This window comes from Chrysemys picta, chromosome 9 (assembly GCF_011386835.1).
Source record: "Chrysemys picta bellii isolate R12L10 chromosome 9, ASM1138683v2, whole genome shotgun sequence".
Taxonomy (NCBI): Eukaryota; Metazoa; Chordata; order Testudines; family Emydidae; genus Chrysemys; species Chrysemys picta.
Genome location: NC_088799.1, coordinates 31,587,507 through 31,602,242, shown reverse-complemented (window position 1 = coordinate 31,602,242; position 14,736 = coordinate 31,587,507).

The window sequence follows — 14,736 nt, the reverse complement described above, 5'->3', positions numbered from 1 at the left end:
AGTTAAATCTCTTAGCTATTTAGTACATACTGTTTCATCTTTGTCTTTCTGCCAGTCTGTAACCTATTAACTGTTCCATTTTCAACTCTCTATTAAAAACTTATATTTCCTTAGCACATTTTTATTGTAATTCATTTTTAATTAGGTTTATATTTCTAGATACTATCATTTTTATTAACTGTTATACATTGTTCTGGCATATGTTTTGTATAACAAGATGGCACATTTTATTTCCTCTCTTTCCCTTTGAATACTGTCTTTCAACTATAACAACCGGTCTAGCTTTAAGAACATTTCTGCAAGTGAAGCCCATTAAAAACATTTCTCTTTAGTCTGTACAAGACGTTCCATAAGAAACAAGCCCAGATGTAAAGAGAGGGTGGGGAAACCCAACTATTAAAAGATAGAGCGCTTTGTGGTAGAAATTTCTATTTTTAACTTTCTAAGTCAAGTTCTGCATTTCATTACTCTGATGAAAAGAGTAGTTTTCAGAGTCAACAACTCTTTCTTCACGTCTTCCAGTCTGACTTAATTTTAATGAGACCAGTATTTGAGTTTATTTCATACTGTTGAAGGTTAGCAAAGTCCAATAAAGAGAAGTTGTTTTTCATCCTTTAGAAAATTCATCCCAGTGGCAGGAAACTCTCAATTAGCTTTGTAGAAAAACTTGTCAATAAATTGACATGAAATCAAGTGTGTGAATCCTTCCATTCATGCTCTAGATCAAGCCTTTAAAAATGAAATGTTCTGTAAACACACAATCGTAGATCTGCCAACAACTTTCAAATATTTGCATTTATTTCAATTTTTTGAGAGGGAAGTAATAAAGTAAGATTAAATACCTTATTTTTATTTCATAACTTCAAAGGGAGCATGGTCTAGTGGATGAAATATAGGACTAAGTACCCCCAAAGTCTGGGGTTTTCATTTCATTTCTGAAATTAACTTGTTCTATGACCCTTACTCAGTTGAGCAGTATTTTACTCTGCAAGCAATCCCAGTGATTTCAATCTGACCCTTGATCTTTCTCTGTCTTATTTCCCCTATCTTTATAGCAGAGATAATAGCATATAAATATTCACCTCACAAGGGCATTGAGAGATTAATTAGTTAATGGCCTTAATGCACCCCCTTGCTGACCCAGGGGAATACAAGTTTCATTCCCAATGCCTATTGGAATAGAAGTACCGGAGTGTAGATTCATAATGGGAAGGGCAACCACTTCATAAATTCTAAGTATTATTATTAATTATTATTATAGAAAATCAATCTTCAGACAATTAAATTTTGATTTTCTGAAATTTACTTTGTGGAAAGTCTTTGTGTTCAATTCTGAGAGACTTGGGACTCAAATTATATTTGAAATCTCTGAATCTTTGGGGCAGTACTGTAACAATTAAGAAGCTAACTCCTTAAATTAGCCTTTGGGCAATATTTTCTCATTTTAGCACAAGTCATGTTAAAGCTAAAGCTCTAGCTATATTTCTACAACCTTAACATAACAACATTTTTAATACGATTTATTTGCTAAAGCAAGGCAACCCGGTGAACCAAACAGTGAAACCCTATCTAGAAGACTGTTCTAATAGCTGTTTGTTACTCCCTTCTGATAAAAGAGGATACAAAACTATTCTGATGCTTTCCTCTGGGAATCCAGAACTGTAAACCACTGTGTTATCTCTCTGCTTCAACTAATGAGAGTTTTGCTGGGGCTTAAACTGTAAGTCAGCTCCCTACCACACCAGTCTGTCTGCTGCACCAGCAAAATCCTCAAGACACTGCCAGTCTCAACCTTGCCTCACAGGTAACAGTCATTGAATCCTATTCCCAAGGTCCCCAGAGACATCTTGCTGAACTGTCCAGCCACTCTCACTGGGCACTCACAGAAATTATTAAGTTTGCTGCTATCAGAGAGACAGTACACACACCAATGTGCTGGGTTACCTGAGGACTCACTCTTTACTTCAATATAACAGCACTGGGATGGTTTACAGTAAAATTAAGAATAAGTTTATGAATAAAGAACAGAAATGTAAGTGATACTAGGCAAAAGAAAGAGACAGGTATGGTTACAAACAAAACAAAACTAATACATTTTCAAGTGCCTAAAATCAAGTATCAAAGGAGTAGCCATGTTAGTCTGGATCTGTAAAAGCAGCAAAGAGTCCTGTGGCACCTTATAGACTAACAGACGTATAGGAGCATGAGCTTTCGTGGGTGAATATCCACTTCTTCGGCTTATGCACCCACGAAAGCTCATGCTCCTATATGTCTGTTAGTCTATAAGGTGCCACAGGACTCTTTGCTGCTTTTAAAAGTGCCTAAAATGTAATTCTAGCAAGCTATGTCTTTGTCTACACAGCTTTTTTGCTTACATCAAGCTAATAGCATCTCCAGCAACTCCTGGTAGAGGATCCAATCTTAATGGAGGCAGAGGGTCTTGTCCCCTTTGTTCCCTAATTGATGGATAACTAGAATATCTTTTGCTCCCTTTTTATTTCCAAAAGTCCATTGTTTTTACCTCAAGAGCCAGAAAGACTGCTGCAAACTCTGTCTCCTGGTGTCCTAACTAAGCTGCTGTTTGTTATTTTGATGGCTTTGTTTACACTATATGTAAATATACTTTAATTGTCTTCTGCATGTAAACAAGCCAGTCAGACAGGTAAATCAACATTCCTTTGTCTAAGGCAGGCTTGATTTATTCACTGTGTCCAAAACAGATTTTAAGAACATATTTTCAGCACACATACATAACTGTTTATACACAACCCATATATACAGCATGCAAAGATATCCCTGACCAGCTTGTTGCCAGTTTACCTGAGACCTTACAAGTTACCTTTTCGATACATATTACTTCTGTTATGTGTAATGAATGTATCAGGCCTGATATGAGTTACAATATTGTGGGCCCTCTGGCAGTTAGCATTGAGGTGCTGTTAGGGTCACAACTAACAACAAATCCAATAGTCTTCAATGTAAAAAATTAGTCCAGACTCAGCCCCAATCTTGCATACACCAATCCACATGCTTAATTTTATGCAAGGGGTAATCTCATGAACTAATCATGTATGTAACACTAAGCACATAAGTGGTGCAGGATCAGGGCTTCAGTCATTTATTCTGATTTTAATATACAATCTTCTACAATGCTCCACTAACTGAATATAGGCAGAAGAAATTATCAGAAAAAATCTGCGTATATTACAAAATTTGTATTTTGAACTGGAGCCATTCTTATTAAACTGAGTTCACAACTTGCAATACATTCTTAAACAAAGACATAAGGTTAAGATATGAAATATCTGCTTTCCAAATTTCAAGACTGTAGTATTTTAAAAAGTACACAGATTCAAATGTTACTAATTTGAAGCAGCCTAAACAATTTTATAAAATAGTTTTGACACATTTCATTAGACTGTAAAACTTGAAAGGCTAAATAAACCTAAACTGTAGCTTGGCTTCATTTTCTATAAGTGTGTAACATTGGAAATATTGATTTATTTATTTTTGCAGGTTGGACATAACAAAAACTGGAAAAAAAGAGATATTGTCATCTTTAAATCTGTTCAAGTGCAATAGCAACAAAATTCAAACAGCTGCTGTTGTGGATCACAGTTACCATAGCAATATATTTCCATAGTCACTTAGAGATTCATTTATATTAATAGCAGCTTTATTTAACAGAATACAAAAGTCACCATTGCACTAATGTGGGTTATTATATTAAGACTTTTACAATTTATAGTAAGATGAGTAAAACTTTTTATTTAAGAGAAGGCCTAGTTCCACAGCTGGGACACAATCTAGTAAATAACACAGGGCTAGACTGAGCTCCTCATTCAGGAGAGTGGTTACTATGTTAGTAGCCCATTGAAGTCAATAGGAACTTGCATAAACAAATATTCCCTAGGGAAAGCAAGAGCACCACAATCTTGCTCATATTTTATGTTGATCATGACATTTCTGTATAGAGCACAAATAGAATAAAGTTATTTTAACAGGCCGTTTTATAATAAAATAAAATAAAATGCACTGAAAGTAGTAATAACTTTAGATAAGGAAGATATATTTCAAGCATTTCTGAAAGCTTCCATCTGCAGAAAAATGTTTTCTAAGTATTTGTTGCCTAATGTGAAATGTTAGTAACACCCATACAACCTATTATTGCTAATGTTCCAAAAACAAATCCTCTTTCTTTCAAACAAAAGTTAAGGTTGCTAAGTGACAACAATGTACTTACTTCTCACAGTCTACAAAACCCAAGCGCTTCAAAGCAAGGAAATAACTAGTTAAGGACAAAAATCTCACACAGCCCTCATAATAAACAAATACATTGGCCTGGGTCATCGCCAACATCTCGTGCAGAAGAGGGGGTCAGCTGACTTGATAGCACTGTTCTCTTGTCTCTGGATCCCATGAAGGCCTTTCCCTAGGCCTGGGGTTTTCATTGACCAAAAGAGTGGAGACTGGGTGAGCTGGGGAAAGGTGTGCACAAGAGTACGGTGAACACACAAGATCCCTCCTCTGGCCCAATGGAACTTATTTGGAAATGATAATACAGTCTGAACCATGGACCCAAACACTCTCCTCCTGGTCGTCCCAGGACCAGCCACGGGCAGGGAATCTCCATTGTCTCCACTAACTCCACACTGACGAGGTGCCAGCAGAGGGGAGGCAGTGCTGGAGCCAGAGCTTGTGACCTTAACCGATCAATACGGTGAGCTACAAAAAGAGGATCAGTACAGAAATCTCTGGTCCTTTCCCTCACTCCTGTGGATGATCTGGCCCTTTATTCTTTTCAAGGATAAAGAAAGCACAAGAGTCTTAGAACACAGTTCTGCAACTCCCATTCATAATCAGTAGCACTTAGCTCACATAAATCATGACACTGACTTCAACATGACCAAAAGCTGCAGAACCAGGACCTTAATTCTGACCCATCAATAATTGTATTTTATTCTTTTAATATATTATTTTGTTGTTTTGGTTTTGGTACTTAAACATTTTCTTTTGAGAGATACTAGTAAGCAGGAGATATCAGATAATATATTTATCATATGACAATAGACATTTTTGGTAAAGTACTTGTAATTTCTGTTTCTTGAGAAAAATATTGTACGGGTATATGCAATTTAACAGGAAAAGTGCATATTGTTATTTATTTAGGCTAATTATCTGTGCTTGTGGACTGACATTTAAAGCTGACCTATGTGTGTCATGTATACATCTGTCATTTGTGTTTCTTTATCAGAAAGTTTTTGTGTTATGTTTTTACTGTGAGATTTAATTTAAATTAAGAGTGTTGTCTAGTGATGCCAGTGCCCTGCCCTACCATTGTGGTAGAAATTCCACAAATTTTGTTACTGAGATAGGGTGTGAAAAACACTACTATAAATTATAAATCATGCCAAAGGTGGGGAGGGAAAGGGGGAGGAGGGAGGATAAGATTACCATCTAATGATGCTCCAGAGCAAACATGCCCAACAATCTTACAACAGGGCCTACACATTTTCCTACCAACCATACAAAAACAGGGCCCTGCACCTGAAAAGGAATCACTGCAGAGTATAGACCCTATCAACAGGCAAGAAGGTCCATCTGCATGAATCCCTATGCAAGAACTGGAGCCAAGGAAAACTCACAAAGGATTCAATCCAACTTCCATTTAAGTTGATAAAAAGCCTCCTGTTGATTTCAATGGGAGTTTGATCTGTCTCTTAGTTCTTTAATGCCATCTGGAAACAACAGAACTGGATAACTTTCAGCAACCAATAATGTCCTAAGAAAATGGCAATCAATGGAAAATAAAATCTGCAGCTTGATAAGTGAGTGGTGGTTATGGAGATAAAGTAAAAGACTCCAAACTCACACAGTAGACAATGATATATTTAGATAAACAGGCATTATCAAGTGCCATAAAATAGGTTTGTAGAACTAAACGTAGAAAATCACAGACAAAAGTGTAAGAATTGCTGGCATTGAAACAAAAGACCCTGCAGATTTTATGGTAAAATTATTGCATAATGTTTTGAAGATGAAGGCAAAGAAACTATTTTCACTGAAAAATATTACAGAATTCCCACCAGAAACTAATTAAATAGATCTCATCCAACAACATAATCATTCAGACTTTATTGGCATTGAAAGAAAAAAAAATCTACATGCAACCTGAATAAAGAGAGACATTGTCTTTTAAGGAGGGGAAAAATCTTCCTTAATCTAAGCTTGAGGGTGCAAGGAAAAAGAAAGGAGAAATTAAAAATGCTTTAGTAGATTTTGCTATCCAAGCAGCGGGGCTATATCCAGGAAAGTTATGTATCCTAAAGCACATTTGCTGAGATGCTGGTTCAGCAAAACAACTTCTAACAAAAATCAGCTCTATTCAAAATGCATGATACTCAGACAGAAATTAAGAGTAAAAAATGTTTTGAGGAATTGTGCCAAACTGCTATGATCAAAATGCTACTGTGGCAGTAATGCTATGCTTCATATACAGTATGTTGACTGCATAAAATTCAATCAAAATAGGGAATAAATTATTATTTAAGGAAAAGAGGAACGTTGCCTCCTGTTTGATCTGTCTTTTCATTTGTCCTACAGCCAGGGATGTAATTACATGAAAATTAAAACATCAAGCCAACATAACTGTTCATTGGCAAAAGAGATGCATCTCTTGATTCACCCATCTCCCAAATGTGGCTGCATACAGAAAGTGGTTTGAGTGGCACTTCCAGGGCCACATGCTAACTTCACTACTCAATATGGTAAGTTAAAGAACATGGCAGAATAAGTCCCAGACTTGTTGTGGGTGGAAGGGAGCACAGACGCTATGTGGCATGCCCTCAGACAACAGGAAGGGTCCACCACTTTCATTCTATGCATACAGGAGTCTATGGTGAAGAGGCCTTGATGTAGAAAGGAAAAGAACCTGGGAACAATTTATTTTTGGCACGTTTTTCAGTTAGAAATTTGCACACAAGTTACTACTGAAGTAGCAATAAATCCTGCTCGAGAGGGGTGTGTGTGTGTGTGTGTGTGTGTGTGTGTGTGATGGCTCCTAGGGGAGTACTTTTTAGGGATTGGGTCTCTGAACTCATGTCTCCCAGTATCTGCATGGATCTTGGAATATCTGACATTTTTGGGAGTTGCCCATTCTGGACAACACGAAGACCATCCCCGTAATAGAAGAAACTGGAGTATATGGACTCTAGTTGTATATTAAAAAGCTTCTTATTCTGTCATAATTCTTGTCAAACTTTCAGTTTGTAACTGTAAAATATGAAAACTGCACTGAGAAAACTATCATATTTTCCATGATGAAGATTGGTGTGATCTAGGTCATTTTAATCATGTTTTATGTCTAAGTACATTTTGAAAGAATTTTAAAATTAACTTATAATGTACCCTTTCATTTTTTTCTTTCCTTTTTCTTTCTGTTATGCAAAGTTCACTAACATGAGTTTGAAAATAGACATAAATAAAGTTGAGCATTAAAAAAAATCCCATATATTATATATGATCAAATTTGGGTCTTTGAAAACTAGCATAGAAAGTGCTTCTTTACACTTGCTTGCAGTGGACCAGATTCCAATATCATTACTCACACTGAGTACAAGTGCTGGTTTCAATGGGACCACTTGTGGAGCAAGATATTATTCAAAGTAAATAACTTTGGCACAATATGTTTTTTTTCTATGAGAGAGTGAGTTTCCTGGAGCAACTCCTCTCCCAACCCTATTTCCAGTTTCCAGGGCTGTATTTGGTTCTTAAAATATTTAATTCTGAAGACCACCAGGAAAAGTTCCATGCCCCATATTTGAAAACCACTTCTACAAGAAATACTAGGAAACTCAGTTGCCAACTTTCACGTGGTAAATAAGCACCCTAACTTTCAAAATAAGCCAAAAATCAAGCGAATCCCATTTCAAAACAAGGCCAAAACAAGCCAATCCCTAAGAACCCCAAAACTCTATGTGATTAGATCCCACCAGGGTGCAGTCTGGGAATGTGGGGGGCCCGCTGTGCACCCCTGACTCTCTCCTCCCCTTGCCCCTGCTTGATGGGAGCCAATCAAAAAAAAGAAGCAACAAGCTACCACAAGCAACAAGCTACAAGCCAAAAACTAGCCAACAAGCAAGTCACAAGCCAATTAAGCCAAAAACAAGCCCAATTTCTGTGTTTTTTTCACAGGTTTGGCATGTCTGCTAGGAAATGCCTAATTGAAGGTAATCCCTACATATCATCTGACTGAAAATATAAAAGTGTTCCTTGAGATGAAGAATTATAGGACAATTTTTCAAAACAGAAATCATGTGAAGCCCTCTTTATCTTGCACTATTGCTGTCACTCTCCACAATTATAATGAATAGCTTCAGATCAGCTCTAGATGACAGGTTGTGAATAAAGTGAGTTTAAGCAGTGAGTTAAAGGAGATGTCTTGAGGAAGAATTGAAGATGAAATCTCAGAACAGTTTGAGGTAAGAACTAAATTTCAGCAGGAATGTATATTGCCATTTAACTTGTTCTACAATTTATATTAATGTTAATTAATGTTAATTATGCCAGTATTGTGGCAGGTCAACTAACTTGTCAATATAACTTGTTCAGACATTATTAGGAAATGTCTCATGAACACAAAACAGACATCAGTAAACCAGTAGGTTGGTCTACAATTGAGGGGGGATAAGATATGAAGATGATTTTTCCCTTCTTGATATATCAGTTACAGCTTATCACATTGTGCAGTTTATTGTAGGTAGGCTTTGGTATCATACTAATGAAAACTGATATGCCTGGAAAGAAGCAACAACATGAGCAACAGATCAAACTGTCCTTTGTACCTGTTCCTAATAAAGGAAGTAATCACGGAGGCAAAACTGACTGAGAGGAATTATAACTAATTCTGCAGAACCAGACACAAAAAACACCAGAGTGAACTCCAGTTAGGAACTATAACTCCTTAGTAGGCTAAAAATGCCAGCAGACACACTAAGATCATAGAAATAACTTAAGATCATAAAAAGATCAAGATACTACATAGGCTCCTTGAAATTATTCTTCATGAATAATATTAAGACATCAGAGAAAAAAAGAAAAGAGCTGATCCTCGAGCTTGTCTGCCCTTCGATGAAAATCAAGGTAACTGAAACTGTGGAATTTTAGAGAACAACTATCCCCTATAATGATAGGTAACACAAATATTTTCATTGGAAAAAATGAACCTCCAGAGGACACTCAAGTAATGAAGGACACTGAAGTGAATTTTTTTTTTTGCTGAAAAAGCATTATTTTCTGTTATCAGAAGACATTGTACATTTACTAGAGTCCTCCAATTAAGGACTGGGCTTAAAAAATGAAAAGATTTCTAAAGGCTTATTGAATGGAGAAAAAATACCCTGCTTTATTTACAGAGAACATTAAGGCACTGTGCCTGATTCGCCACTATAGTTATTTATCCCTGTCTAAAGCGAGTACAAAATGGGAGTAAAACACATTACTAAAGAACACTGGTATTGTTTTACACTAACTTTGCACAGACGTAAATGAATCCATAAAGTGCAAGGCAGTGGAGAATCAGGTGCCTTGATTGTGACTTAAACTCCTCCTGTTCTTTTTGAGTAGAAGCTGATTCGTTATTTATCAGAATGCCCTAAACTATTTATTTTGACCTAAAACATATATTCATATACCTCTAAAATTTGTGAGTCCTGGGTACTGATTTGATTTCTTATCAAGGACAGACAAATCTTGGAGCCAAAGCCCCTCTTATAACTCAATCAGATTAAGGGGAAATCTAGTAGTAAAACAGTCCAGTGATGCTTAAGCTTGTGATTTTCCTGAGATCTGGTAAGTGGCCCTTTCTGAAAAGACTGAGAATATAAAACTTTCACCTACCTTGGAGGTAAGTTCCTAAACAACATGCCTCATGTCTATCTCAGAGCTTGTAAGGAGAACTGTGAAATTTAGTGTGAGTTGTGCAGCCAGCAAAAATGCAAGTAATAAAATAACTTCTACCAAGACTTGCTCATAATGTAAGGGGAAGATAGGAACCTGCTGCCCAGCTAGTGCAGAATGGAGAGGCCTGTGTAGCTGGCCTGTAACAGTGATCTCCAGGCACTTGCACTCTACTGCTGTTCTCTGTGTTTTCATTTCAGCCACTAAAGTTTTTGATGAAATGTAATGTCAAACACAATGAAATCTTCCTAGAAAAAATACTGTAGAGAGTATGTCTTAAACTTAGTCAGAACAGAACAGGCAACATAAAAATGATAGCGCTCCAGGGTTATCTAATGCACTAGCACAGGATTTTACAGGTTAGGAAGTAAAACTAACGTTCATTGTGTGTGAATTTGAGGATACAGAAAGCCATCTTTTCTATACATCAGAAGCACTTAAATTAAAATTTGACATGACTAGATTAAAATAATGTTCACTTACATCATGATAAATAAAAGCACAATCCACTTAAAGTAATGAAACTTCACTACACTTGTTTTCAATATAAGCATTGAGGGTAACTAACATTTGTGTTTTATATGGACAAAGAGGACAGAAATCCCTCAATTTATGAACTGCAATTGTTTTTGTTTTGTTTTCCCATTCAATTAAAATGGAAATGTCAGTGGTTACTGCCCTGGGACTGTGAAACATACAGTATCTATGGAAAAGGCGCTGGTCAATTTTTGTTTAGGTTACACTCTAGTGAAAAATAATTTTCATTCCTAAATTTCTTAAGGATGGACAGACAGTCCCAGTTTTTAATGTATTTCCACACTTTTTACAAAGTCTGATAATAATAATGACTTTTTTAAAAAAAAAAAAAGATTCTATACATTGAGTCAATAGCTAGGGCTCTAATTTGAGAAGTACTGTATTGGATTTCAAAAATATGTGAAAAATCCTGATCTGTCTGCTCGTTTCCCTAGGATTGGAATGATCACTTGTAGAGTTGCATGTGGCCTTTCTTTTAAGGGATTGTTCTGCGTTTAAGTTGTTCTGTGTTTTGCAGAATATTAAGTTAGTCCAAAAACACCTTCCAGATGTGGAGGCATCAGATCATTACACAAATATCACAATATCATAATGCACTTTCTTTAAGGACAACGTTTAAAAGGTGCCAAAGGCCTCCTTTGATCACTGGCACACCCTTCATAGTACAACCTGAAAAACAAGGGATTTCAGGAACTGCATTAAGTGCAGGTGCAGACAAGTTTGCATCCAGCAGGAACTGCTTTTGAGTTTTTTGTTTATTAAAGTCGGGATTTAATTGGTTTTTAGTTTAATCAGGACAAGAAGTTAGCAAAAAAACATCTTCAGAACAACCTCCTATCCCGGTACTTTGGCGTATCATGAAAACATTCAAGAATGGCTCTAAGGTGTTTTGAGCAGGGACCATCCTTCCTTGTTTTGTACAGTAAATCCCACAATGGGTGATAGGCCTCCATATGCCACTGAAGTATAAATAATAATTTAAACTCTTATTTTTGAAATATTCTCCACAGAAGCTCTCATAGCTTGAGGAAGCTCTTCTTCAGGCAAGGGTTGCATCTCTCCAGCTGTTCTGAATTTGAAATGAATAACTTTCAAATAACCGAATTCTTCAAAAGTTGCAACCTATATTTCTTCCTCTCCCACTCCTCAATTTCATTTAGCTCAATAATTCCCTACTTGGGTGCTCTCCGTCCTTTACATCCTCTTTGTAATTCTGCCTCAGTTTTCTCTTCATTTATTTAATCTGCAGAAGGAAAACAGTAATATCCTCCTTTCGGTGTCTGTCTCCTTCCCTGTCCCCACAAGTAATGAATTTGTAAGTCTGTGAAACAAACTTATTGTCATATTGGATAACGAGACCCTCCCTCTCGTTTTTGTGAGGGACAAGAACAAAAGCCTGTGATGTACAAACCAATCCAAAACATTAGCAATTTTTGAATGACTCATAAATAATAAGAACAGATTTGCTGATTTATTTAGAGGCAATTTGTTTATGGATTATCAATGCAATATTTCTCAAAAGCATTATGTCTTCACTAGAAAAGCTTATTAGTCCAACTATTTAAAAGGTTTCAGAGTAGCAGCTGTGTTAGTCTGTATCCGCAAAAAGAACAGGAGTACTTGTGGCACCTTAGAGACTAACAAATGTATTAGAGCATAAGCTTTCGTGGACTACAGCCCACTTTGCATCCGAAGAAGTGGGCTGTAGTCCACGAAGCTTATGCTCTAATAAATTTGTTAGTCTCTAAGGTGCCACAAGTACTCCTGTTCTTTTTGCAGCTATTTAAAAGTTTCTTTTAAATTATATTTTCTTCAAATAAAAATTATAATATTAATTTTATTGCCTAGAAGGATCAGTCTGTTTCCCTGCAATTGTGCAGACAAAGAAAATTGCAAAAGAAGACTCATAAGAGCAACAAATGTAGAAAATAAATGTTGACAGTTTAATAAACACATGTATATATTTGGACATTTTAGGGGTTTAATAAATAAGACAAAGTATACATATTTTTAGACAAAAAGATACTGCCAACACCTGAAGAAGGAATTTGTTTGGCTCCAAAGCTTGCAGGCTGTAGCCACAAGCAAATGAAGTAAGTTAATGTAGTAAGATTCATTATTTCTCAGGTTTCAACATGACTCCAAATATTTTGTTTAAAATCAACTCTAATTACAGTGTATAATCTAGTTACTTTAAAATAATGAAATATATTATTTTCCACAAAGTGGTTCACAGAATAAAGCCTAAAGCCTGTTGATTGGACTGATTCTGACCTTTAACTGTAGGCGTTGACAGAACATGTTGGAGTGAAAGGTGGTCATTCCTGGAGTGCATCAAGAAGTGCAAGCTTACTCTCTTCATTCTACAAAGTTACAATTTTTCAGTATGCTCTGGAAGCTGTTGTTACATATATAAAGGTCAAAATAGAATTTAAAGTTTATGCTAATGAAAAAATAATACAATTATATTTATGGCTTACTAGAGTTCTCAGGTCTTTAAAATTAGAAATGGGAAAGCCTGATAGTGTTCACTTTGCGGTTCTTCTCTGTTACTCCCCCACCACTCCATCTTACATTTGAGGGGATGAAATGGACATTAAATAAGTGTTTTCTAATGTGGGAAAATAACGTAGCTCTTAAGAAAACTGAGATAGGTAGAGAGGAAGAATGGTCTTCTTTGGGCTTCCTAGACTCTTTTCCTCCTATATTCCAGGCCACTTTCATAGTGATACTTTACTGGGACGGCATCTGTGGCACCTATGAACTGACAGTCCAGAGATTTTGAAGGCAGTCCTGATGATGGTGTGAGAAAGTCTCCATATGCTTGAATTTCAGGCGGCAATTCCAAGGATAGATTACTTTGTGGACCACTTTTGTTGTAGGCTCTTTGGTCCAGATTTAAGGTATGGTGATTTAATGCAAGGTGTATTAAATGAATGTCGGGGCATAAAACTGTGTGTGAGTGAGGGGTAAAACATGAAGAAACAGAGGTATTGTCAGGACACCAAGGAACTCATCTCTTCCCCACCCAGTACGGACTGGAGTTTGGAGTAGATCAGGAAATCTTTTCCATGGGCAGAGCCCAATAAAGTGATCTGTGCAGTTGTGTATACTGTGGCAGGGACTTGTAGCCTGTGCTAGGGTATGAGCTGTGCTGCACTGGACATGACTTCAGTACATAATACCCAGGCGCTCCATGTCCATATGCCAGTGAAAGAGAGACAGATCAGGCACTTACTGGGAAGCATGAGCTCTGTTGGGCTTCAGCGCACAGCAGCCAGGCTGTTGGGAGTGTTACAGACACACTTGGGCTTACTAGCACATACGAGTTACAGTGGACATGGCTCCAGTATGTAATGCCAGGGACAATCTATGTGCGCAAGGAGACACACCAGGCACTGAGTGACAGGCTTGACTCCTGTCGGGCACGAATTTGGTGTGCAACAGCCAGGCCGTGTGTGTGCGCATGACATCAGCCACACAGCGCCAGGTGTGAGCTATGCTAGCGAGGTTAGCAATATACACTAGGCACACTTGCCCTGTGCAGAACGTGGCATTAATGTGCAATAGCCAGAAGAGTGCCTGGACACGGGTTAACTGGGATAGATTCGGGCTGCAACAACCAGGCACCCCGCGTGCGCGAGACAAAGACACACACCGACCCGAGGCACTGGCTGGCACATGCGAGCCCAGCCGGGCAGCTCCGCGCCGGGGACGGACGGGCAGCAGCAGCACGTCCAACGAGCTGTTTGCTCCCTCGGGCCACAGTGCCAGGGGCAACCGCGCCCGGGACAGGCACCTTCCCACGGGGCCCTGCTGCCAGGCGGGCAGGGGGTAAACACAACATGGCGGCTCACACTGCGCCCCGTCCGCCCCGAGCTGGTTCAGCCAGCGGCTCGGCACAGGGACCGGCGGGGCTGCTACTGCTTCTGAATCTGTTTGCAATGGGGGACGACGCTCCCGCCCCTCCCGGCTCTTCCTCAACGCGCGCCTGCTCCTGCTCCACGCCCTCCTCTCCCTCGCGCGCGCGCGCGACGGCCCCGCCTCTTTTCCGCTGATAGGTGTGCGCGCGCTCCCCCACCGTGGCAGAGCCTGTGCGCGTGAGGCTCGACCCCTAGTGTAGGAGGGAAGGGGCTGCTCGGGGGCGCGCTTAGGCTCCGCCCGACGCGCGCGCGCGCGTGCGGCGGTGGCGTGGCTCCTCCCCGGGGCGGGGCGGTCCGGGCCGGCGGGCTCGCGGCGCCG